The 26,592-nt window shown below is 41.0% G+C and overlaps 1 protein-coding gene across 7 annotated transcripts in view; it reads right to left on the bottom strand.

The window, feature by feature from the left end:
* The window catches only part of LOC306641202 (protein downstream neighbor of Son-like), a 78,886-nt gene that overhangs the window by 7,118 nt on the left and 45,176 nt on the right, over nucleotides 1-26,592 (bottom strand). For 2 of the 7 annotated variants that reach the window (XR_013758056.1, XR_013758058.1), the window contains 2 exons: nucleotides 15,170-15,777; nucleotides 14,442-14,625 (listed from right to left, as the gene is read on the bottom strand). The exons of 3 other annotated variants lie outside the window; for them this stretch is intronic. The gene's annotated coding sequence lies outside the window, so the exon portion shown is untranslated. Of the gene's footprint in view, nucleotides 1-14,441; nucleotides 14,626-15,169; nucleotides 15,778-25,644; nucleotides 25,845-26,592 lie in introns of those variants that run through there. 2 more of the 7 variants (XM_079106164.1, XM_079106167.1) reach the window with 1 other exon arrangement.

Below are 26,592 nucleotides of genomic sequence, written 5' to 3'. Positions count from 1 at the left end.
TCGCTCTGCTAGGGGTTTACATAGATCTTGGTTCACTGCTTTTGGTCCAGATTTATGCTAATTAGGACTTGGACCACACTAACTGCTATTGGTCAGTTCTTTTGCTTTTTCTTTGTTTTTTTTAGTACTTATAGATTTATGCATAGCAGCCCCAAGCTGAAAATAACCCAACCTTAATCAACACATGAGCAAACGTGCTGGGATATAGCTCAGGGTCAAAGCACTTGCCTCGCAGTGGCCAAGCTCTGGCATCAACCCCCCCCCCCCCCAACTCCAAAAGAAAAGAGAAAGAGAACCCTACCAAAAAACTAAGAAAAAAAATGTGAATAAGCAAATTTTATCAATACATAAACCCATATTGATGGAGAGACACCCAACTCAACTAAGCTCTCTATTCTTAGCTTACTACTACATTGGCCTTAGGCTTTGAGATTTCATAAGAGCTATCATGAATACCGTTCTAGAAAACAAAAAATGTAGCCCACTGCTTTTCACCTTATAGGCTACACCCTTGGCCTAACATTTTTATGTATAATTCTTGTGCTTGCTCAAAGGCCTTGTTAGGATTTGCTGAAGATGGCAGTATATAGATTGATATTGCAAAGGTGGTAAGGTTTATCAATTATAGAACAGGATCCTCTGGAGGAATGTAAGGCACCACCAAGTCCTTTGAGTTTTAAGCAGTTGCTAGTAGATATCTATGGTAGACAGCCTTGTTAATTGAATATTTATGTTTAGGGCTGAGCATAGTGAGGTATCTAATCACAGTTTGGGACTTAGCTATAGTGAAGTCAGGTGTTCTAAGACTACTTTCTTATGTTATTTTTATTATGATTAAGGCTTTCTACAGCTTAGAGCTCAGTCTTATTTAATGATTATCTTAATCACACTTTACATCACATTGTATTAACTAGGTTTCATTATATGACCGTGGTGGTGGGCACAAAATTTACCAGTCCTGTTGTAGTATAACAGTCTAACTTTCATTTATATGTCAATTTTAATCATTGCTGCATGTGTGAGCAATCACTGGGGTGTAGTTGAGCAAAGCCTTGTGAGCTACTTATTATTAGTGAACTTGATACCTGCACCTATTGATCATATCTTGATATAGAGGGCATTCTCACTGGGGCAGAGATCCTTGCATACATAAATTTACTATAAGCTAATAAAGAGATCAGGACCAAACCTTTGTGTTTATGAAGGATAAATACTCATCTAAGCATTGTCAGTGTTTAAGCTACATCAACTGATTATAAACTTATATAACTGTGTATTGACTTGAAATAAGACATATCTTATATAGGGTGGGTAAAATAAAGTACTATGTAAGTATTATGTTAATTAGTAAGGGTATAGGAAGATTTCTAGTTGCTTGTGTTCATTAGTGGGACTTTAGTATAAAAGAAGATTAAATTTTTATATATTAGTACGGACATCCTGGGATAAAAGTTAATAAATTTTAGATCACATAAGAACAACATTATCCAGGGGTAGGGATAAGGGGCCAAACATTGTGTAGGGAATGTGAGGGGTTCTCGTGAAATTCTGTATTTTTTTTCTGTCCATCAAGCATAACCATATTAACACTCTATGGTTAATATTCTAAATGAGAATACTGACATTATCATAAGTCCAGCTACAATTGAATTGATTGTGTCAAGGCTGACAGCCAGTGGTGAGTGGAAGCATACCTAAAAAATAAAAACCACTAAAGGCATGAGAGTTAGTTCTGTTGGATCACCTTCAAATATGACACTAATCCATTGTGATGCCTTATTTAAGGGGAACTTGAGAGTGAGTTACAAGTTATGCCCCTGAGGTAGGAACCAAATGCCAGATAACATTTCAGATTAGCTAACCCCGAGTTTCATGGGATCAGAGCAAGAAGAGGGACACATACTGGGCTGGCTGATGGTTTCATGGAGGACAGTAGACAGAGACCTCTGTTGGAAGGGACTATCCATTTGGACTGTGAAACAACTATGGGATATGTGCCACCAGTAAATTGGATGTGCTGTGTAATACTAGAATTTGTGTCAGTGAAGAATATCCATATCCTCAAAGAATTAGCTATGTGGGATAATTAATATGATGTTTTATGTGTACTATGTGAGATTGATGTGTTGCTTATATGCACAGGGATGGGATTTAATGTTGATTAAACATAGAATGTACTAGGTACTTATTAAAAGTTTTTATGGATATACATTATTGTATGGGAGCAAGCATTCATGCACATTATACACAGAGGTAATTTTGTAAACAGTAAAGTAATTAATAGTGACAGAAGTCAAATTGGAGGAACTGGTTGAGTGTTAGTGCAGGGAATAGTTTTAAGTTAGTAATATCAGCTTTGGGAGCTGAAGGTAGAATTTGTTTCTTCCCTGAATTTTTCTCTAAGAAGTTAGGTAAGTTTAAGACTTCTCTTTTGGTTTACAAGATCAAGGTAATATTTACATTATTAGGGCTCTTCATTTAAGGAGCTTGTTTTCGAGTAAGCTGACAGCTAGAAGAATAAGGAAAATAACAGTGAAGTGAAGGATGGATACTAGCTGGCCAATGATGAAAAATGGGCATTCTACTGGCTGGCCTCCAACCTCATCCCTCTACTCTGAATGACATGTCACAAGTCCATCTGGTGTGATGGCAACAACCAGTGAGAAAGGAATGTGTGGTCACCTCAGCTCCATGACAGGCACTGCAACACAACCACATAGCACTGTGGCTGGCTCTGTTATCCTTGCTACCAGTACCTCTCATGCCACCATGAGCTCTACAAGAACAGGCACCATACCCTGGCCACCACTGTCCTTCAACACCTGGGTCAGGGCCTGTCCCATGGCAGGCATTCAATTCATCTTAGATGAATGGATTAAGATTCTTTTATAGTCTCAAAGTCTGGGTTCCCCACTGCAAGATTTATATGCTGAAATGCTATGCCCCCAGCCTTGGAGGTGGGGGCTTTGAGAGAGGATTAGGTCTTAAGAGCAGGGACTTCAGCAATGCAACTAAACCCTTTAATAGTCATCCTCTCCCCTTTTGCCACGGGAGGACACAGTGAAAAGGTGCCACCAAACCAGACAGGTAGTGCTGGAGTTTTGAACTTGGACATCCCAAGCTTCAGAATGAAGAGAATAAAACATCTGTGATTATAAGACACATGTATTATGGCCTTCTGTTATACATATCCAAATAGAAAAAGAGCTTCTAGCAATACCAAGATTCTTGAGTTCCCAAGTTCATGTGTCCCCAGCATGACAGCCTCTATTACATGAAGATGTCCCACCAAGAAACCACGCAAGGAATTATGATGCTTAAGAAAGTGGACAGAAGTGAAAAGTAAGCTTTCTTGAGGTGAGGTATTTAAATACACGAACATTCTGAATTACCTGGAAGAACCAGGAGTGGGATGGGCAATTAACCAAAACTGCAGAGAGTAGCAATGTGCAAATGTGAAGGCAAAATGTATTTACATACTGCAGCATTTTCATCTTGGGGGAAGTACGCTTCAAATTACTCTCTTGTTCCATAAAACAATTACTTTAAAAGTAAAAAATATTTGTGTGCCTGAAATCATTGTGTTCTTAGAGACATACATGGTTATTATAGTATTATCATCTCATAAGGTTTCAGGGAATTCTAACTACATCAAGATTAAATAATAGTTAACATCAAATCCTTTCTTAATCAAATGAGATGTAAACAGTTAAGGGAATAAACATTTGTAATAAATGTTCAGGTTTATTAACATTTATTGTTTTAATAAATGTTTATACAGAATAAAACCAGATATTCTGAAGGTGCAATTCTGGATTGCAAGGAAGACACAGGCAGAGCAGCCCAATAGTGAGCAAGGGAGGAAAGGTTGGGAAAAGGCCAGATGTGGGCTGGGGTGCTCTAGATGCCAGACTCAGAGGTGAGCAGACAGGCATCAGAGGCCATGGACTTTAGTGGGGAAGAGTGTGAGGCTCTCTGCAGTCTGAAATTAAGATTGAAGGAGAGAAGGAAGAAGGCAGAGAGAGCATCCAGAGACCTTACGGAACTACACATCACTCAGGTCTCAAACACAGCTCCCTCCCTCCATATCCAGTGTGGACAAAATGACAGGAACAAAAACCCTCAGATGCTGAAGCCCCCTGTGTAAAATGGCATCACTTTTGCATATTATCTACAAATGTCTTCCCTCAGACTTTAAATTTTTGCCAGATTACTTATAATGCACAACACAAGGAGAATATCATATAGATAGTTGACCTGCTGTATCATTCAGGGTTTGGCACAGATGCTAAGCTTCTGAATGTTTCCGTCCATGTCTAGTTGAATCCACAGAGGCAGATCCTATGACTGTGGTGAGATGACTGTATTTAAAGTATGTCGGGTACATAATTGTGAAATGGAGATGGTGTCTTCAGGGAAGGGGTACGATTGCAGAATGTAAAAGTTTCAGACTGGAGACAACTATACAGAAAGCTGTACTTCCTCACATGGACCAACCAGACTCATGATCCAATGTCTACGAGGTAATCCAGAACTTACATTGTTGTATCCACTAGTTCTATTTGAAATTTGTTATTTAAAACTGTATTTTGCTCTATCTGAAATATAATTGGCAAAGATTTTCTCCCACTCTGTAGGCTCTTTCTTCGCATTGCTGATAGTTTCCTTTTCTGAGAGAAAGCTTTTTAGTTTGAATCTATCCCAGTTATTGATTCTTGCTTTTATTTCTTGTGCTATGGGAGTCCTGTTGAGGAAGTCTGGTCCTAAGCCGACGTGTTGAAGATCTGGACCTACTTTTTCTTCTATAATTTGCAGGGTCTCTGGTCTGATTCTGAGGTCCTTAATACATTTTGAGTTTAGTTTCCTGCATGGCGAGAGATATGGTTTCAGTTTCATTCTGTTGCATATGGATTTCCAATTCTCCCAGCACCACTTGTTGAAGAGGCTATCTTTTCTCCATTGCATATTTTTGGCCCCTTTGTCTAGTATGAGAAAATTGTATTTACTTGGGTTTGTGTCCGTGTCCTCTGTTTTGTACCATTGATCTACCTTTCAATTTTGGTACCAATACCATGCCGTTTTTGTTACTGTTGCTTTGTAGTAGAGTTGAAGATCTGGTATTGCAATACCCCCTGTTTCACTCTTCCTGCTAAGGATTGCTTTAGCTATTCTGGGTTTCTTATTCTTCCAGAGGAATAAAGAACTCAAAAAACTCTACACGAATAATGCAAATAATCCAGTCGACAAATGGGCTAAGGAAATGAATAGACACTTCACAGAAGATCTACAAGCAATCAACAAACATATGGAAAAATGTTCAACATCTCTAGTAATAAGAGAAATGCAAATCAAAACTACCCTAAGATTCCATCAAACCCCAATTAGAATGGTGATTATCAAGAATACAAACAACAGGTGTTGGTGAGGATGTGGGGAGAAAGGTACACTCATACATTGCTGGTGGGGTTGCAAATTAGTGCAGCCACTCTGGAAAGCAGTGTGGAGATTCCTTAGAAAACTTGGAATGGAACCACCATTTGACCCAGCTATCCCACTCCTTGGCCTATACCCAAAGGACTTAAAATCAGCATACTACAGAGATACAGCCACATCAATGTTCATAGCTGCTCAATTCACAATAGCCAGACTGTGGAACCAACCTAGATGCCCTTCAATTGATGAGTGGATAAAGAAACTGTGGTATATATACAATGAAATATTACTCAGCCATAAAGAATGATAAAATTATGGCATTTGCAGGCAAATGGATGAAATTGGAGAATATTATGCTAAGTGAGATAAGCCAATCTCAAAAAACCAAAGGTCGAATGATATCGCTAATAAGTGGATGAGGACACATAAAGGGGGGAGGGAGGGGTTAGTGTTAGGGTTAGAGTTAGGGTTAGGGAGGGGGGTAAGAATGGAGGAAGGAAGGACTGTATAGAGGGAAAAGAGGGGTGGGAGGGGTGGCGGGAAGGCCAAAAATAACAGAATGAATCAAACAACATTACCCTATGTAAATTTATGTTTACACAAATGGTATGCCTTTACGCCATGTACAAACAGAGAAACAACATGTATCCCAGTTGTTTACAATAAAAAAAAAGTAAAGAAATAAAAACTTAAAATTTTTCAATAAGGAGAAAAAAGAAAATTTACACTAAAAAAAAAATTTCTTTTGAAAGAAAATAATGAGAAAAATAAAAGTAGAATTTGGAGAAGGAAATAATATCAACAGGGAAAAAATGATGACATAAGTATCCAAAGAAATGGGCATAATGGTTAGAAGAGCAAAATAATGGGATGTGAAGCATTTGACAACTTTATCAAATTTAAAGCACCTGATGACAAGGGGAATCACTATGGCCACTTTATATAATTTGTTATGAATACAGGTGTCACTGGCTACCTGGTCTAGTATGTTTCCAAGTGCCTTATGTTAAGTCAAGGAATCAGCACTACTACCCTAAAAGAATATACTTTTACTCCCTCCACTTTGCAGATCAGGAAATGGGACACTAACCTGTTACCATGTCCACTAGTAGTGGACCTGGACAGCTGGGGGTTTGAGTGCAGTTTCAGGAATGGGTCCCTGGCCAGATCAACCCAGTAGTGGGAAAATTCCCTCCCCTGCCAGAATGACTGGTTTCAAGGTCAGGCACTTTCTGGCTAATGAAATATGAGCAGTAGTTTATCGGGTGGTTTGGGAACTTGCATGCTCTTTCTCAAAAGACAGCTACTTGAAGCAGCCTTCTTCCACTTCCCCCTCCGACATCAGGGAAGCACACAGCTCCAGGAACTAACAAAAGACAGCAGAGGCCATAAAAGGGAGCTAGCACTGCAGAAGGCAGAATGCCAGTCATATGAGCCCATAAGCCCCCTCTGTGGCTAAAGGCAATTAGGGTTAGGGTACTCAGTTGCTGCAGACTGAACACACCCTAACAGAAACACCATTCCAACTGCAGCTGTTCCCTCTCTTTCTATTTGACTGAGCCATTTTAAAATCACATCTCTAGCCATGTTCCATAAAACCAAACCACAAAACTACTCACAGTGAGGAGTTGGGCTCACACCCTAGCCACAGCACTTGGTAGAGTACATTAACACTACTTCTATAGGTTCTAAAATGATTACAATAAATCCCAAGTAACTCTGTTGAGTTCTGTGGGGCACAGGCTGTAGGGTAAGTAGCTTAGAAGGATAAGGCTGAAGTGTGAACTTAGCTGAATGGACTTTTCTATGACCACATGAAAAATCATCATAAATCCTTCTGCTCAAGTTCATTGCTCATGGACACAGGAGCATAGGTCCTGCAGAAGGGACCAACAGAGACTGTGGGACTAGGTGACAGGAAAAGGTAAGATGCATATTATTTCAGTTTACCCACAACAACCTTCTCTCTGAACATGACCCACAGATGACATACCTCTGCACAAACCACCTCCTTTGAGGAATTCATCTGGTGTCACACCAGGTCAAGTTACACTGTGCTGTTTAAAAGAAAATACCCAATCCAGTCTGTCCCTCATTCAGAAATTCAGTGCTATAACTTCTGCACTCAGAAAAAAATTCTATTTAGGATTTTGGCACCACAACAACATTCTCATCCTAATGATGCTGTGGGTAAAATAATGAATCCAAACACCTATAAAGCTTCAGTGTCCTTGATTGTGCTCACAGAAATTCTAGCCATATGTTACCCCCTATGTCTAAGAGGCACGAGAGTTTTATTTGCTAAGTAGTGTTGTGACTTTATAAAGTGTAACAAAGGTCAAAGACATTACAAAGAAGTTTCAAATATTCTGAGTGCTCTACATTCTTCATAGTAAAAATGCATTATTTCTTTTCTCTGCTCTGGTACATCTTCCTATTCCATCAGAATCCAGTCCTTTCATCAATGCACATGTACGGGATATCCTCTCTATGCCAGATGCTAAGTTAGATGACAGAGCTGCAAAAACCAGAAAGAAGTTGTTCTTGCCTTCAAAACCAGGACCATACAACGAAGTAAGAAATGTGGTAAGTGCTACAGTACAGATGAAGGCCCACTACCCAGACAGCTGCTTACTCACTTGCAAACAGGGTAAAATCTGAGGCCCTTCCAGTTCTGAGTAAGAGCTAAGTAGAAGCTACTGCAATACTTCGGGCCCATAATAATTTTTATAATGGTCCAACAGGAACATGGCAGAAACCACCCCAAGCATCACAACTTAGGTTGAGCACACTTAGAAACTGAGAAAAGCTGATCCCATCAAGACCACAGAAGGAGATTAGAGCAGATTCCTGCCTCGATGGGACTGTGAAAAGAGGGGGACTTGTGACACTGACTTTAGAACAAAATGGAAATATTTAATCCACATCCACAAAGAGACCTCTCACCTCACAAACGCCAGCGTGGACAGCCTCTGCCTTTACACAAGCCAATCTATCACTCCAGCTACTTTGCTCACTCAGACAGATTTAGATTAACATCATTAGTTATTAGTAAATTAGTAAAGATTTAGTCCTGATCGGGAACATGTTATAAAACTGCTCTTAGCCTGTTAAACATACTAATTCCATTTTTTTGGGAATTTCAAGGTCCTTACCCAGCAACTCATACAGACAATTTGGGATGGTTTTCCAAAACTCATTGGCTTCTTGCCCAGTGGTGTTACACCAGACAAGTACGTGGCACTGCTGCAGACGTGCAGTTGGTTGATGCACTCCAGCACGAGGCTTATTATTTCCTGGAAGGTAAAGAATCCCCATCAGATACCACCCACTGTCATAAAGAATATGCTAATCTGACTTAAGGAAGTAAGTCTGGCTCACAGTGTTGTCTGTTAATCATAAAGAAAATTGAGAAGGCTTATTTAAAGGACTGGAAGATAGATAGTCGCACAGGAAATAAAATGTTCTTCAAATAATTCAAGTGACTTCAAATACTGAGTGCCATTTTCAAAGGGGAAAGGAAGAATTACATAAAAATACTCATTGTACAATTGTGTTTGTATGATTTAAGGCTAGGCTAAATGAGTCCATCATAAATGGCAGTCTATTGTTAACTATCTATCTTTCCTGGACAGTTTTAACTAACTTAATAGATACAATTCTTTCATTTTGTATTATGAAATCTTTTTTCCCTTCTTTTCTTCTTGGTGTTCCTGCTGTGCTGATTGATTCACTGTGTGTTTGTGTGTGTGTGTGTGTGTGTGTGTATCATACACACACATATTTCTTGTTTCTCATCCTTAGCATTTTTAATGCAGTTTTTTTCCTTGCCTTGTTTGAGGGTTCTGACATTTTTGTTTTGTTTTATTTTGTTTGCTTGTTTCTCATTTCTTGCTCTCTTCTTCCTTCTCCCATTAACAAGTAAGTTTCTTTGTTCTTTCCTCCACTTTTTCTTTTTTCTCCTTATTGATAACCTTCAGTTGCTATATCTATGTTCTCTCAAATCAAGTTTTAAGCATTCTCAACTTTTTTTTAACCTTCCTATCATATTTTCTTTTTTTTTCTTAATGAACTGTATTTCTACTATCTTTTAGAACTATTTGGTCCATGTCACTGCTGCCCCTACCATTCATGCTATTGTGGTTATTAATTATATGGATGGCATAGTTGACACCTGCCACTCACTATAATGTCACTTCTTGTTCCCAGAGTTATTGTTTTTGCTGCAGGCAATTGCTGACCTTGCCATTTGTGTTTTTGGGTAATTAGGGTTGTAGATGTCACAGTAGGTACTGGGTTATTTATTATAATTCTGTATGCAGTTTGCTTCAGATGTTTTTTAATTTTTTTCCCCTGCCTCTTCTGTGAAGTGCTAGTAATCTACAGAGAAACTACAAGTTCACAGGGAATTAATTCTGCTACTAAACTAAATCAAACCCAGTCAAAAGACAGTTCACCTTGATCTACACCCAAATTAAAGGTCCACAAACTTCAACAATACTGTACCTAAAAGTCACAGAAAAGTCAAACCCCTAGAACAAATGATTAGGTCCCAATAGGAACAATTGATAGGACCCTTAGTTTTCACTCCTGGACCTTTACTTCTACAGAAAAACAGAAGAAAATGTGGCAAGAGAAGGCCATGCCCTAAAAAATCCCATATGTAAGTCAATCCCAAAAGATACATAAAACCCAACCCAGAAAAACATGAAATATGAATAAACAAGGTAATACAATACCTCCTCATGTTCATGATTCAACAGCAACTGACCCTAAAGTTACTGAAATAAAATATCACAAAAAATTCAAAAGAATGACTAGAAAAGTGATCAATGAATTCCAAGAAAACACAAATATCATCTGAGCAAATTAGGAAGTTAATAAAGGATATGGGTGAGAAATTCAATAAGGAGTTGTACATCATGAAAAATCACCAATCATAAATCCTAGAAGTGAAAGACACAATAAATCCAATAATATTCATCTAAATGTCTGTTAGTGTAGACCATGTTGCAGACACAATTTCAGAGCTGGAAGACAAAGTGCCAGCATTGAACATTCAGACACTATTTAAGGTAAGAAAATAAACATGATAGGAATAACAAGAAGTCTGGGATATTAAGGGATAAAATTGAAGAATCATTGGAATTAAAGTGGGTTATGAGATACAACTAATGGCACGGACAACTACTTCAGGGAGATAACAACAGAAAAACTTCCAAACCTTGACAATGAGATGGACATCCAAATACAGAACCCCAAATAGGCAAGATAAAAAAAAAAATTCTCCATAATGCATTGTAATTAAAACACCTAACAAAAAAATAATAGAATTTTAAAAGCTTCAAGAGGAAGATGTCATGCCACATTTAGAGGCAAGCCAATCAGCATTACTTCTGACTTCTCGGCATGAACTTTAAAATCAAGGAATGCTTAGGAATGATGTGTCCCAAGCCCTGAAACAAAATAACTGTCAAACAAGACTGCTAAATTCAGCAAAGCTCTCTCTCAGAATCAGAAAAGAAATAAGAACCTTCTAAGATGAGCAGCAAGACAAAGAATTCATAACTACGAAGTCATCACTACAAAAAAAATTACAAAAATATTCCACACGGTAAAAATTTTAGAAAACTCTAGCACTTGCAAATGAAAAAAATCTCATTTGAAGAGTAGTTAAGAAAATGAGAAACAGGACCAAATTTAACATAAGAAATAAATCAAAATAAATAAAGCAAAAACTAATAAACATCTCCTTGTAATAACATTGAATGTAAATGGTCTCAACTCTCTAAAAGATGTAGGCTGGTAGAATGGTTTAAAAAACAAGAACTGTGCTATTTGCAACAGACACACTTTACAGGCAAACACAGGCATGGGCTGACAGTGAAAGGATGGAAATTGATTACCATGCGAAAGAGTCTGAAAACCAGCAAACTAGCCATTTTCATTTCCAAAGAAGCAGAATTCAACCCTTAATTAACCAAAAGAGATCAGAAAGGTCACTTCATACTGGCAAAGAGAACAATCCAGCAAAATGATAAAATACAACAATATTTATGCCCCAAACATTGGTTAGCCTAACTGCATAAAACTGGTAACACTGATTAGAATCTCAGATAGCTCTCAGTACAAATAAAGGTGATTACAACACACCCCTCGCACCAGTCACAAAGAAATTCAGTAAAGACTCTTCAAACCTAAAAAATATTTAAAAAAAGAATTTAACAGGCATCTATAGAATATTTCATTCAATAATATTTGAATATAATTTCTTCCCAGCTGCTCATGAAAGCTTCTCTAAAACAGACCATACTTTAAGTCACAAAGCAACATTTACCAAACATGTGAACGTGCACACACATACACATGCACACAAGATGTAATTCATTACATAAATTCTGATCACAATGGAATAAAAATTAACACCAAAAGACCTACAGAAACAATATAAACATAGAGATTGAACAATACAATTTTGAATAATCAATGGGTAATAGAAGAAATCAGAGGAGAAATTAAAAAGTACCTGGAATCAAATGAGAATAATGATACAAAATACCATTATAGGACACTATAAAGCCAACTGTAAAAGGAAAGTTTACAGGTATAAGCGCATACATAAGAAAACCAGAAATGTCAAAAAAATAAAAAACTGAAAATCAACATAACAATGCATCTCAAGACCCTTGAAAACAGAGACAATTAAAAAATACTCCAAAACCAGTAAAAGGGAAGATGTAATTGATTAGATTTGAAATCAATGTATTCAAGAATAAAAACAATCAATAAAAAAGAATCAATGAAAGTGTTGGTTTTTCAAAAGGTTAATCAAGATTGAGAAGCCCTAAACCAAACTAACCAAAGGAAAGGATGCAAATTAATAAAGTTACAGAAGAAAAATCACCAGACATCACAGATCCAGAGGACCATTGGGAACTATTTCAGAAACTTACACTCCAACAAATTGGAAAATCTAGAAGAAATGGAAACGTTTCTGGATACATGTGACTTGACTAAATTGAATAAGGAGGACACAGAAAACTTAAGCACCTCAGTAACTAGAAATGAAATAGAAGCAGTAGTAAAAACTCTTCCAATGAGGAAAAGACAGGACCAGAGAGATTCTCACCTGAATCTCCCAGAAATTTCAAGAACTAATTCCAAAGCTTCTCAAGTTACTCCATGAAAAAGAAAGGACTGAACACTTTAAATTCATTCTATAAACCCAGTATCTCACTCATATCAAAACCAGATAAAGCACATGAAGAAAACTACCAACCAACATCCCTAATGAACTCAGAAGAAAATACTCTTAATATTAGCAAATTGTATTTAACAATAGCATGTTAAGAAGACTGTACATCATGACAAACTTGTTTCTATCCAAGATGAAAGGCTGGTTTAACCTATGCAAATCAAAAAGTGCACCAGAGGCCAGTCTCATACTCTGTCAAATTCATAATGACGGTGCTGGTCTTGAGTGCCTGTCTCAGTAGACAGCCTGTGAGCTGCAGGCTGTATTCCCCCAACATTCCCAGGCCATCTGAGAGAAGGGCTGCACATGCCTTCCCCCCTTTCTCCTTTGCAGTAGGACCTCACGGTTGTGCAGGTCTTTGCCACACAGCCAGGTGCCCCAGGGGGAGCCATCCCACTCCAAGCTGCAGTGGTTATTTTTTCTCTCAATCATTATATTAGGAGTGGGCATTTGACCAAACTCTGGTTAATGAGGCAAATACTCTGGTGTGGAGAGAGGTTCTGGAAACATATTCTTCTAGTGGTCTCCCTTCTTTCTCTGGATACTGTCCTGTCTGGACAGAATAACTAGAGCCCTGCAGCCATCTCGCTATGGCAATTGGCAGCCAGCCAAGAGATGGACAGTGAAGGTCCGTGACCCTGGGTCCACTCTATCTCTGGATTAACACACTGGCTTTGGAGTTTCACGAATGTGGCTCCAAAAGTGAGGGAAGTCAAAGTGAAGAGTGCGAAGGCCCACAAAGCAGTGCTGAAAACCACCACAGCCACACGTGCTGGGCACATGCTCTGCCACTGAGCTCCTCGTCCAGTCCCCCAGCTTGTTCTCTGGAACGCATTCCTCGGGGCCACAAAAGGTTTCAGTCAGCAATGCACAGAAATATTTAGAGACAAAATGTTTTTACCAGAAAAAAATAAGCTAAATACTCCAACATTAAGTGGCTCAACTGATTATCAGTAATCCTTGTAACGGAATATTAATCTATGGTCAAAATTCTATTAAGAAAATGTAGTAGTACATTCAATTTTTACTAAATAAAAATTACACCCAACACAGTAGTAGTTGACCCTACTTGGCATTAACAAAATACAAATATGCTGTCAGTTCCAGTGCACACGCACACACACACAGTGTATCTGAACGGTGGACTGTAAACTATTTAAATTATCCTACTTTCACATCGCAGTACCCTCTTGTAACCTTTTCTATAACATCTATTAAACACAGAACAAATAACGTAATTCTTTAAATAGGTACTACATCATGAAAAAAATTTACTACCTAATCTGCCAGAGATACTAAAAATAAAAGTCCACTAATTTTTACAGGAAAACATCTTTCTCAATTTCGTCCCTCCCCCCACACTCAGCCTGTCCTCACGCGCAGTCACCTTCACCCACTGAGGAGACCTACTGGCACCAGGGACAAGTCGGGAAAGCAGTGCCAGGCAGGAAACAAGCTCAAGGACACAAGGGATGCGTGGTCGTTGTTCTCTTGGCCCTAAGCGTGAGCTGTGACATGACGTCACATCAGCGTCCAGAATCACAGTCCCCGAGTGGAAACTACAGAGAAACCTGGACAGTCAGGGAATTAGAGTGCAAACTCCGAACACCCACAGAAGATCAGGCGAGAGTCAAGAGCAGAATGTGTGAAACGCCCATGCCTTAGGAAAAACGTATTAAGAGGTAGGGTGCTAGCTACCAGGAGTTAAAACTGAGAAATTTAGAAAGTTTCAAGTTATCTAACGTAACAATACCTGTGTTACGGAATTCCGCGATGAAACACTGTTCCCGGCTTCTGCAGGCGAGTGGGGGGATCTGCGCAAGCCGCATGTCTCTGTTGCCCAGAAATGTCGCAGGTCCTAACGACGGTCCACGCCTTCAAGCGGAGAAGGACACCCCAGCCGCTCACCAGCCACCGCTTCCATTCGGAAAGAATAACTCCGAAACAAAAGAACAGATAAAACAGCACCACACACCCCACCGTGCTTAGGGGTTTATATAGCCCTTGACTCCCTGCGATTGGTCCAATCTTATGCTAATTAGGGTTTAAAAGAAGGACCAATGATATTGGTCCAAATTTATGTTAACTAGTGCGTGGAAACGTACTAACGCTATTGGTCCAAATTTATGTTAACTAGTGCGTGGAAACGTACTAACGCTATTGGTCCAAATTTATGCTAATTAGTGCGTGGAAATGTACTAATGCTATTGGTCAGTTTTTTGAATATTTATTGTAGATTCATTCATAACAGTTCATCAACACGTGCATGAATGGGCTGGATGTGCTCAGCCGCAAAGCACTAGCCTTGAACTCATCAAGCCTTGGGTTCAATTCCCAGTTCCAAAAGAGAAAAGACAAAAAAGCATCAAGAAACAATAAGTAAAGGAGAACGCATGAAAAAGCAACTTTTATCAATACATAAAACCTTACTCAAGACACTCTGCGGGTCTACTCACCCCCTGCCACCTTAGTTCATCTTACTTGATGTGCCGCCACCACCAGAAGGGAGATCTTGCATCTGCAGGGTGGGCAGTATGGCAACCAGCTCGGTGTTAACTTCTAGGAGGTGATCAGCCAGGAGGATGGCATTGATCCTACCGGCATATACTACGGGGACAGTCATCTGCACTTGGAGCGCATCGATGTGTACTACAGCAGGGACACCGATGGCATGTATGTGCACCTTGCTGTGCTCATGGACCTAGAGACCAGCTCCATGGACTTGATGCGCTTGGGCCCCTTTGGGCAGATCTTCAGGCCTGACAACTTCGTCTTTGGTCTGAGTGGTGCTGGGAACGACTGAGCCAAGGGGCACTACACAGAAAGCATGGAGCGGGTGGACTTCGCGCTGCTTGCTGTGAGAAGGAGGCAGAGAGCTCTGACTGCCTGCCGGATTTCCAAATGGCCCACTGCCTTGGTGGAGGGACTGGGTCTGGGATGGGCAGCCTCCTCATCAGCAAGATCCAGAAGGAGTACCCAACAGGATCACAAACTCATTAGTGTGGTGCCCTCTCCCAACTGTCAGACACAGGGTCGAGCCCTAGTCCACCAGCATGCTTCCATTTGCAAGATATTTCATAAGTCACTACCTAAAAAAAAAAAAAAAAAAAAGAGTAAGGCTTGTAAGGGATTTAGAATGGTTGGAGGAAACTGAACAGGTGCATGTGGAAATATGTTAGGGTAATCAAATGCTTCTATATCTTATTTTTCATAGTCTTACAACATGCATGGTTTGTAAAAATCCGGAGAACAATACAACTAAAAATAATAAACAATATATTATGCTCATTAAATTTCAATATAACTGAACATTTTCTTTAAACTATTTAGATTCTAAAAAATGTTGGTAAATGCCAGTGCTACTCTATCCATAATGGTCTTGTCTCCAATGCTAGTATGTTTTCCATGTGTCTTGAAAACCCTTGTTGGGATTTTGATTTTAAAAGCATCTATATATTCTATGCATTAATTTGGCAGCAATTCATTTTTTGAGTGAACTTTTCTTTCTATCCATGAACACTGCATAAATAACTCATGTTGTATGCTGAGCGTTCTTTGTAAATTTTTTATTGGTTGTTTTTAGTTATATATGACAGCAGAATTGATTTTGATATAATTACAGAAGCATGGAATACATCTTATTCTAGTTAGAGTGCCAGTCTTACATGTAGGTAATGGTGGGATTCACTGTGTTGTTTTCATGTATGTATATGGGAAAACTATATCAGATTCATTCCATGCTCTTTTCTTTGCTTACCCCCCCATCCTTTCTGTTCATTCCCATTGTCTAATCTACACATTTCTATTCTCCTCTCCCCACTCCTCTTATTGTGGGTTAGCGTCCACCTTTCAGAGAAAACATTCGACCTCTGGGGTCTTTGGAATGGCTTACTTCACTTAGCATGTCCATCCACATGCTGACAAATGTCATAAAGCCATTCTTCTTTACGGCTGAGTAATACTCCATTGTCTATATATATACACATTTTCTTTATCCACTCTTGTATTGAAGGGCACCTCGGTTGGTTGCATATCTCAGCTATTGTCAATTGAGTTGCTCTCCACATGGGTGTGGTGTGTTACTGAGGGATGCTGATTTTATAAGCATCAACATATACCGAGGTGTGAGACAACTGTGTGAAAAAGTGGTTCCTTTCCAAGTTTTCTGAGGATTCTCCATACTGCTTTCCAGAGTGTTTGTACCAATCTGCATTCGTGCCAGCGATGTATAAGTGCATATTGGTCAGTTCTTGAAGCCCAATTTTCATCAAGTTGTCCCCCATTTTTATTTTCCCATGGAAGGTCAGAAAGTGGGAGGTTGAGGTGGTGGGATGGGGCTGCAGCAATGAGTGGACTGCGCATCTGTAGCAGATGTCCATATCGTGTCTGGACCCAACCTCCAAAGGAGATAGGTTGGTGCACCGTGACTCTCCTGGGCATCCTGGGCACTGTGGCTGCACCTATATGGCAGGCTCCACCAGGCTGCAGGCTGTGCTTGCCACTTGCCATCTGAACCACCCAGGCCACATCTGGGCTGACACTCTGCCACTCCCTTGTTGGCTGCCACTTTTTGACAGGGACCAAGAGGCCAGCTGCATGGCTTAGCAGACAAGGTGAGCATGTCACCTTTACTTTACACTAGCAACTAGATGCTTTTTAAATTGAAAACGATTCCATGAGAAGAATATAATTTGACATATTCACAAAAGCTCTCAAATGTATGACTGAAAAGAAAAAAGGTGAACGATCATATTTGCTTCTGCCTGTGATCAACTGAGATATCACAGATCATGGAGCCTCTGGAAGGTCCCACCATGTACTCATGTGAGAATGAGAAGGAACCAGGCAAATATATTCTTGGTCTTATTGTGCAGAATAGATTTACCTTTTACATCCACGAGACTGGCTGGTACAGGTGTAGCAGTTAGGACCGTAGTAGTCATTGAGAACTTTGGCTCCAGTATCACACTGGCCTGGATCAAGATGCAGCTCAGCACTTGCTCGTTGTGTCTGTCTCTTGCCTCAGCTTCTTCATTCATTCCTTTGTTCAGGACATGCATACTTGGAGCCTGTCCTAGGCCAGGTACAGTTCTGGGTTCTAAGAATACTTCGCCTGGTGTTGGTGTTCTCCTATAATTCTTACCTTGGAATCCTATCCCCTGATGCAAGGTCTTGGAGGGGATCACATCAGAGCGTGGAGCCCTCAGATGGAATTAGTGCTCCTATAAAATGGACTCCAGAGAGCTCCCTCACTTTCTTTCCAGCCAAACTGAAGGACTTTACACAAAACTCCTGACAGATATTCTTTAACACTGTCAAGGTCATGAGAAACAAGAAGACGGGAAACCAGAAGCAGACAAGAGGAAACTAAGGAACCATAATGACCGAGCACACTGTGGGAGCCTAGATTAGTCCCTGGATCAGAAAAAGGACAGTAAAGACAAAAGAAAGCCTGGAGTTAGGTTAACACTGATGCGCCAAAGTTGATTCTGTGGTTTGCAGAGAAATACCACAGCGATATAAAATATCACTAGAGGAAACTGAAATGGAAACTGAAGTGGGTACAGGATATACAGGAATTCTCTGCAGCAACTTTGCTGTAAACCTAAATTTATTACAAAATAAAACGGTTACTGAAATAATAATTAACACCCACACCCTCTACTCCACCCCCACCAAAACCAAAAACCTTGAATTTTCCTTTCAAAAGTAACACACCGCATTTACATATACACACACATATTTATACATTCTCCTCAGAGACTTGTTGCACTCCCCCATCAACACAAGCCTCCACGTTCCACGGCCTCTGGGTCCCCTGAGGCCCAATGACTGGATCTTGACTCCAGAGTCTTCTGCAGATGAGTCAGCATGAAATGTGCCTCCCTGGAACCTCCTGGCTGGCAGTTCTTGCCCCCTTCATCCCTATGGGGACTGATTTCCCATCAGCTCAGGGTCTCTTGAGGCAACTGCAGCAGCTGCCATGCAGGGAAGGGTGCACCTGAGCTGAATGTCAAGACAGATGTGGAAGCGAAGGGAGAGCTCATGCCCTTCCCAGTTGGTTCTCTGCACAGTCGGCAACAGGGCTAAGCCATTACCATGGGGCACTGTGTCCATAAGGCCCAGAAGGAGAGGGTGTCCCCATATCTCCTAGGGAATGAAGCCTCTGGTGCCCTGTGGTTACATGAGCATCACTCTATCATAGTCCAGAAAAGTAAGATAAAGGGGTGCTGGGTGTGGGTGGCTGAGAAGGCAGGACAGGAAAGAAATGGCATGGAGGGGCATCACATCCATCTCTTCCTGCCTTCTTACAGTATGGGTGCATTGGGCATCTCAACCAAGTTCAGTGGTGGCGCAAGGCTTAGATAAACACAGTGTGGGGAGTGGACCAGATGCCTGAGTCCCCATTAAACACACACAGTCCCACAGTCCTTGGGACTGCAGAATACTAGCTGAGTTTATAGTCCTGCTACATACTTGCTGGCTCTGGCCTCATTTCTTCCTTCTTTGAACCTCATTTTTGTTCCTTAAAGTGGTGATGTTGGTTGGCATCTTAACAGGGTGCACCCCCTGAAGGTGTACAAGGACAACATGAGTGGGCCATCATTTAGCCATGCCATGGCAGTATTGCTTGTATTTATTGAATCTTCCTATTCATGTCCTGTGAATAGCCATCTAGGGGTCACAGAGTGTTACCAGGAAGATCATCCTGGAAGCTTGCATAAATCAATTCTCTTGCACTTCCAGGTTTCTCCATCCAGTCAGCTTTTTGGAACTGCAAGAATTGATTGGACGGACAATGACAGAAAAACTTGTGAATTTTCATGGAAGTGCAAGTAAAGAAAGCAGGGAGAATGACCTTCAAGAAAGGCCTCGTCTGGTTTTGGGGGACGTTGGCAGGAATAACCTCTCCTGAACTAAATACTGTTTCCGAGTGGGTATGATTCTCTGGAGGGCTCTGCCTTCAGGGTAACAGAAAGGGCACCAAATCTCTCTGCAAACCTCCCCCATGAATCCAACTCTGAGACCTCACCTATGTACTCTGATATGTCACAGACAAGCAAAGTGGCCTGGGAGAACTGCATCTGCAAATAGGACACATTGCAGTCATGTGACTCATTTATACGAGGAGCCTTGGAAGCAGCTGACCCTGTTTCCAGGTAGGGATCCTGCCAGGCAGGGGAGCAGGCTTCAGGGTGGAGATACTGTAACCTCTGTTCGTGTTTCCTGGGCTGTGCTCTTTCACACCATCCTTCTAACCTCCACTGTCCTCTGTTCGAAGAGGGATTCCTGATGGAAACTATTTCCCTTCCATGTCCATTTCCCTAAAAATTGTAGTAAGGCTTCCTGTGTGAGTGTGAATTTGGGGTTTGCTCCTGGCTTCTAGGCCTGCTCCTTGTGTTATATTTCAGTCAGTATTCAGTCAACAGACATTCAGTGAACCCCTGCTATGTGGCAGGCCCTGGATTGATCCTGCATCCGGGCATCACTAGGCATGATGCAGGAACATTCCCCAGGAGGGCAGGAACTGAGACTCTAGGGAGAATCCTGAAAAATTGGAAAGACAAGGCAGGTGGGTAGCTCCCAGGGAAAATGTTAAATTCAGTAAATGGATCTGAGAAGGTTCATAGAGTTGCAGGGAGGTGGGCAGAGACAGACCCTATGAGGATGCCATGATTGGTAATAAGGGACAGGTCACATGTCATCAGAGGGAGGGCGAACCAGCAGAGGGCAGCTATTGCAGGGCTCCTGAAGTGGGAGCAAACATGCCCTTCCCATTCAACAGGGTGTCAACCCTTTCTTGTTCAAACCAAGAGAGTTAGTACCGCAGCTATTGAGGGCCACAGGCCCCTTGCTGAGACTGCTCCACTTTGTTACATTCATAGCAGAGGAGGCCTTAACAAGCCCTCAATGACCAGGTGCAGGTATGCTCCAATAATGATTTTTAATGAACACTGAAATAGGAATTTCACAGTTTCTCGGTCCTTCTGCAGTTTTATATTTTTGGCAGTTTTAAGTAGAAAATCTGAGCTGGAAGGCTTGACAACACAAGTGGAAGGCCTCTGTGGGTCCAAAGTCTGTGATGTGCACACCCTTGTGTGCAGAGGTTGAGCAAGGCTGCTAGTGAGGGAGCAGGGCATGGGGAGGAAGGCAGCTGGAGATCATCAGCCAGAGGAACAGGGCCCATCCTCTCAGCCTTGGGGGCCATGCTAGGGCTGTGGGTGTTACAACATGCCCTGGAAATGACTGCCCGCACTTTGTGAAGTTATGGTGATTCTGGCCAGTAGGTGTCACCCAGGGAGTCTTGCAGGCAGGGAGCTGGTATGAGGATGTGCGTGGAGGCTGCTTCAGTTCCCTTTGTAAAAGTCGCTGTGTGATCTTGCCTGAATTCCTTTTCTTCTCTGGGCTTCTGCACTGACCTACCCTGCAGGTGATGTCTGGGCGAGGCCTGGGCTTCCAGTCCCGCCAAAATCGCGGGTGGCCCTAGGCGGCCATGCCCCTCTCCTGCCCCTCCCTCGCCATTCCTGGAGCTCTAGGTTTCTAACCCACAGCCCAGCCTGTGACAGCACTGAACCAGCTGGGAGGGAGAGATTCAAGCTCCTTGCAAAAGGGCACGGCCCAGGTCCCAGGTTCCCAGCGCAGGAGAGTGGACAGCATGGCGTCTGCCCTGCATCGCTACTGACAGCCCTGACTGCAGAGCAGTCCTGCAAGCGATGAACACCCTCGAGGGCCGCCTTAGGGACACGGGCCCCCTCCACCATGGCCACATGCAACCATGGTGACTGTCATTCCTGGAAATCCACCCAAGGAGCAGCAGTAGGGAAGGCTCCCTGGTGAGCGGGGCGGGGTCAGCACTGGTGGCCAGCCAGGGATGGTTTCTGTGGTCCCCCAAATATGAGACCACACCAGATGCAGCAGTGAATGCACTCTAAGTGGCAGGGACTCCTCTGAAGGTCCAGGCATCCAATGGCCAGGCATTGTGGTACCCTCCCCCACAGTCCCCAGTGAAGTCACCCAGGGCAGAGTTTCTAAGGCTGTCATTCTAAGGTTGTTCTGGGCCTGCATAGACAGAAAGTTCCTGAAGTTTGGGACTCTCGGTCTCCTGTACATGGTCAGCTTCTTGAAAATAAGACAATAAATTTCGGAAGGTTGACAAGTAGTGTCACCTCAGGTCCAGCCCCTACTCTTCCAGAGGTACTTCTCAATCCCCCAATCATGCCAATCTCATCAGTACATTAAAGGCATTGTCACAGAGGGCTTGTATCTCAGAGACAGACTCAGGCAAGGGAGTTTGTGGCCAGGCCTGGTGTGGGGCAGTGGCAGATGCAGGGGACCTGACAGGTGCAGTGTGTGCAGGTGCCTGGATGATCGCTGGCTTGCTGGCTCCTTGCCTGCCACACACATTCTCACTGACACTGCCTCCCACCCTCACTAGGGAGCACAGCCGCCACCCAGCTCCCCTTAGTGATCATACTTGACAGGATTCAGATGTCACCCGTAGTGGCTTTCTAGGAATAGAGGGGCACCCCACCAGAGTTTGTGTGATGTTTTCCAACTCCAACTTATCCTAACACCACCTAGCTCCTTGGGATTATCCACCACCATCAGATGTCAATGTCCCTCACTCCATGTGGGTGGTTGGGCCCTAACCAGTGCCTTAACTGGATGATATCTTGGCCTAGCCAGGGCCTGGAGGAGTGGGGCTAGAGGGCAATGCCGCTGGGGTCAGTGCTATGCCGGGTCATTGCGCACTGGCAGGGGACCCATTGCCTGCAGCAAGTTGCGACTGTCAAGGCGGCCCTCAAACCTCCTGAATAGTCCTTGAGAATTGTATATATCATAAGAGAAAGAAAAATAATTTCATTGGGAATTAAAGTAAGGCACCAAAATGGGAGTCAATGAGTCTTTGAAAGGAGGCAGAATACATTAAATGATGATAATGTGAGACTTTAGTGGAATGAAAAACTTTACCACTGCCCTAAGCCTCTATCCATAGAACCCATTCCCCTTAAGTAGTCATTTAAAATGTTACCATGCTAAGTGATGTAAACCAGTCCCAAAAAATCAAAGGTCAAATGTTTTCTCTGATAGATGGAAACTAAATCACAATAAGACCAGTGGAATGAGAGGAAGAATAGAAGCCCAATAGACTAGACAGTGGGGAATGGAGGGAAGAAGGCATAGGAAAAGGAAAGACAGTGGAATAAATCTGTCATGGTTTTCTCATGTACAACACAAAGAATGCCACCACCACGTACATCCATTAAAATGGGACTCTAAGTAGAACAAGATATACTCCATGCTTGTATAATTATATCAAAATGAATTCTGGTGTCATGTCAAAGAACCAATAAATTTTAAAAATATTATATCAAATATCAAATGGACAAATTATAGATTGCATTTACTAATAAGAATTATGACACTATATAATTTAATCATCCATTTATAATGCTAATAGTCAAGTAAAATACTTTCTCCTTGATCACTTAAAACAAGAAAATTTCACACCAAAATTAGATCACATTTACTCTGAAAAGGCATCATCCTTGAGCCATGCTGTTCTGACAACTGAGTATTTCTTCTAATGGAGGGTTGTTGATCATTTAAGTCTACACCTACTGCTGATAGTGATTTTTAGTTTAACACCAGGACATGAAAGCATCTAAATAGAAATGAAGCAGTAGACATTATATGTATCAATATGCTCTAAAAATAGTTGAACATAGGAATAAAATTTATAGTAAATGAATTAGTATTCTGGCTCCTAGTTACCAACTTCGTGCATCAGAATAAAACTTTTCCTTGCATATACAGGATGGTTAATAGTAAGAGAACAGGGGATATACTGGAAATCTAGGTAGCCCAATGACTTTTAGCCTTTGTGGATAATAATGGCTAATGTTTGATTGCTTATTTTGGGCTTGGTGCACTTATGTGTGCCTAATTTATATTATTTCATTTTTCATAAGAACACTATGGATGGAAAATAAGCACCATTCTACAGGTTAGGACTAAAAAGTGTAGAAAGGCCCAGCCTGGTGAACCACTGGCAAATAGCATGGCTAGTAGTCACATCCAGGTAATCTCTCTAACCAGTTAGTCCCCTCTACCATTTCACTAGAATGAGGCTTTGTTAGCTGCTAGGCAGGAAGTTGTAGTGTCAAACGCCTGTCCTCATGGGAGCAGAAGCTGCTTCCCGCCATGATGGCTGCTTCTATCTCTTCAAGTTGTTTTTTCTTTCAGATCAGGCCCTCCAAAGACCACAAAGAATAATTTTAAAACAGAGAAAGTCACCCAGCCCATCTTCTAGGTAACCCAGTGTAAATTTTGTACATTATATTCTCATGGCACTAAATTCTCTCCCCTGCGGTCTTTCCTGTCTTCTGTTTTTCAACATTTTATGTATGAATCAGCAAAAACCATGAACTGCACACATGCCAGAATGTTCACACTTGTGCATGTGATGATACGTCCACTCTGAATATGCTTAGGTCTCCATAATAAAATACACAGCTTCTTTTCTTCTGGGAGGGACACTGCTTTGGAAATGTCCCAGTGTTCACCCTACTTGGCTACAATATAAAACTTTCTTCAGTCTTTTATCTCCTGTTGTGCTTATTGACTTTGCACTCACCAAGAAATGAACCTGTTGGATTTGGTTAAGGTTTTGTTGGGTTGTAAATTTGTGGAACCTCAGGTTTCACATATTTTCCTCCTTTGCTCACTTTGGAAAACAGTCTCAGTTGGTCCTAAGATCCCCCTACCTCTTTGAGAAGGGGACTTGAGCAAAGGTAGATATGTATGTGTCAGTGAAAGTTGTGTCTAAATCTTGCCTTTCAGCATGTGTTTTTATTTTTTGCTGAAAGCCAGATATACTATATCTGGTAACAGGAATTAAGATAATCAGGCTTTTTCTGTGAAGTACTATGTTAATCTGAAGGAACTGGACTATGTTTGATGTTGCTGTTGCTGTACCAGCACACACAGTGATTTCCTCTAGGTTTCGATTTTTGACTTTTGGTGCTCAAGCAGTCCAATTGCCTTCCCTAGGTGAGTAAGGCTCTAGTACAGTAGTAAGTGTTTCCTTGAGAGTAGGCCTCCATTGAGGAGTAATAGAACACTTGAAGTGTATTTTAAAATGGTTATGGGGATATTCCAAAGTACTTACTTGCCCCTTCCTCCTGCCCGAAGGAACAGAGAATTTTTATCTGATCTTCACAGTGAGATCCTGGTGAGATTCCAGGAATTAAAACTCAGGAAGGTTTGAGGAAGCCCATACCTAAGACTGGGTCCCCAGGAATATTTACCTCTCAAGCTAGTCCATGCTCAGCTTCTAGTGATTTGTCAATTATCATTTCAATGCTCCTAGTACAGATGTTCCTGGACTTACAACAGGGATGCATTCTGATAAACCCATCATAAACTGAACATGCACAATGTAAAATAAGGATTTAATGTATTTAACATCATAGTAACCTAGCCTACGTGGCCAGAATACTTACACTAGTTTGTAATTTGGCATTATGAGAGAGTTAATGTGCATAGTACTAATCTTGGAAAACATCAAACTTCAAAATGGATTGAAACTTTGATGTAAAACTTGAAATTTTGAATGTACTAGAAAAAAACATAATGGAAACACTTCAAGGTATTAGTACAGGCAATGATTTACTGCACAGGATCCAGAAGCACAGGAAATAAAACCAAAAGTTAACAAATAGGATTATACCAAACAAAAAGCTTTGCACAGCAAAGGAAACACTCAACAGAGTGAAGAAATAACCTACAGAATAGGAGAAAATCTTTGCCAAATATCTTTCTGACAGAGGGTTAATATCCAGAATATATAAAGACTCAACAACTAAAATTAATTCAGCTAAAAAAGGGCAAATGATCTGCATAGGTGCTTTTCAAAATAAAAAATATAAATAGCCAACATATATATTAAAATATTTAATAGATTTAGCCACCAGGGAAATGCAAATTAAAACTATATTGAGGTACTATCTTACCTCAGTTAGAGAAGCTATCCTCAAACAAACAAATGAACAAAAAATAACATGCTGATAAGGCTGTAAAATAAGGGAACTCTTACACATTCTTGTGGGAATTTAAGTTAGTAGAGCCACTGTGGTGAACAGTATGGAGATTCCTCCAAAAAAAAAAAAAAAACTAAAAAATAGAACTACCCTGTGATCTAGCTGTCCCACTCCTGAGAATATATATCCAAAGGACATGAAATCATCATGCAGAAGGAATACCTGCATGCCCACATTCACTGTGGCACTAGTCACAATAGCTAAGATATGGAATCAGACTAAGTGCCCATCCACAGATGAACCAGTAAAGAACATATGGTATGTATACATGGTGGAATATTATTCATCCAGACCCTGTTATTTTCAGCAAAATGGATGAATTTGGAGAAAATCATGCAAAAAGCTTAGTGCTATATGTTCTCTTTCATATATACAAATTAAAAAAAAGTCAACCTGAAAGTAGAATAGTGATTAGTAGGATATGGTCAATGCATGCTGTATACACCTATGGTAATATTACACTGAATCCCATTAATGTGTACAGTTAATATGTGGCACTAAAAATAATAAGAACTTAAAAAATGGTTTCTGCTGAATGCGTATTGCTTTTACATCATGATAAAGTCAAACATTCCTATGATGAACCATCATAAGTCAAGAACTGTCTGTAACTAGTTATTACAGTGACTTCTAATTCTTTTTTTTTTTTTGATACTGGGGTGCTTAACCACTGAGCTACATCCACAGCCCCTTTTAGTTGCTTAGGGCCTCACTAAGTTGCTGCAACTAGCTTCAAAATTGTGATTCTCCTGCCTCAGCCTCCTCAGTTGCTGGGATTATGGGCATGTGCTGCAGTACCCA

The sequence above is a fragment of the Sciurus vulgaris genome (genome assembly GCF_902686455.1).
Source record: "Sciurus vulgaris genome assembly, chromosome: 12".
Taxonomy (NCBI): Eukaryota; Metazoa; Chordata; class Mammalia; order Rodentia; family Sciuridae; genus Sciurus; species Sciurus vulgaris.
This window is presented reverse-complemented; position numbering and strand designations above follow the sequence as displayed.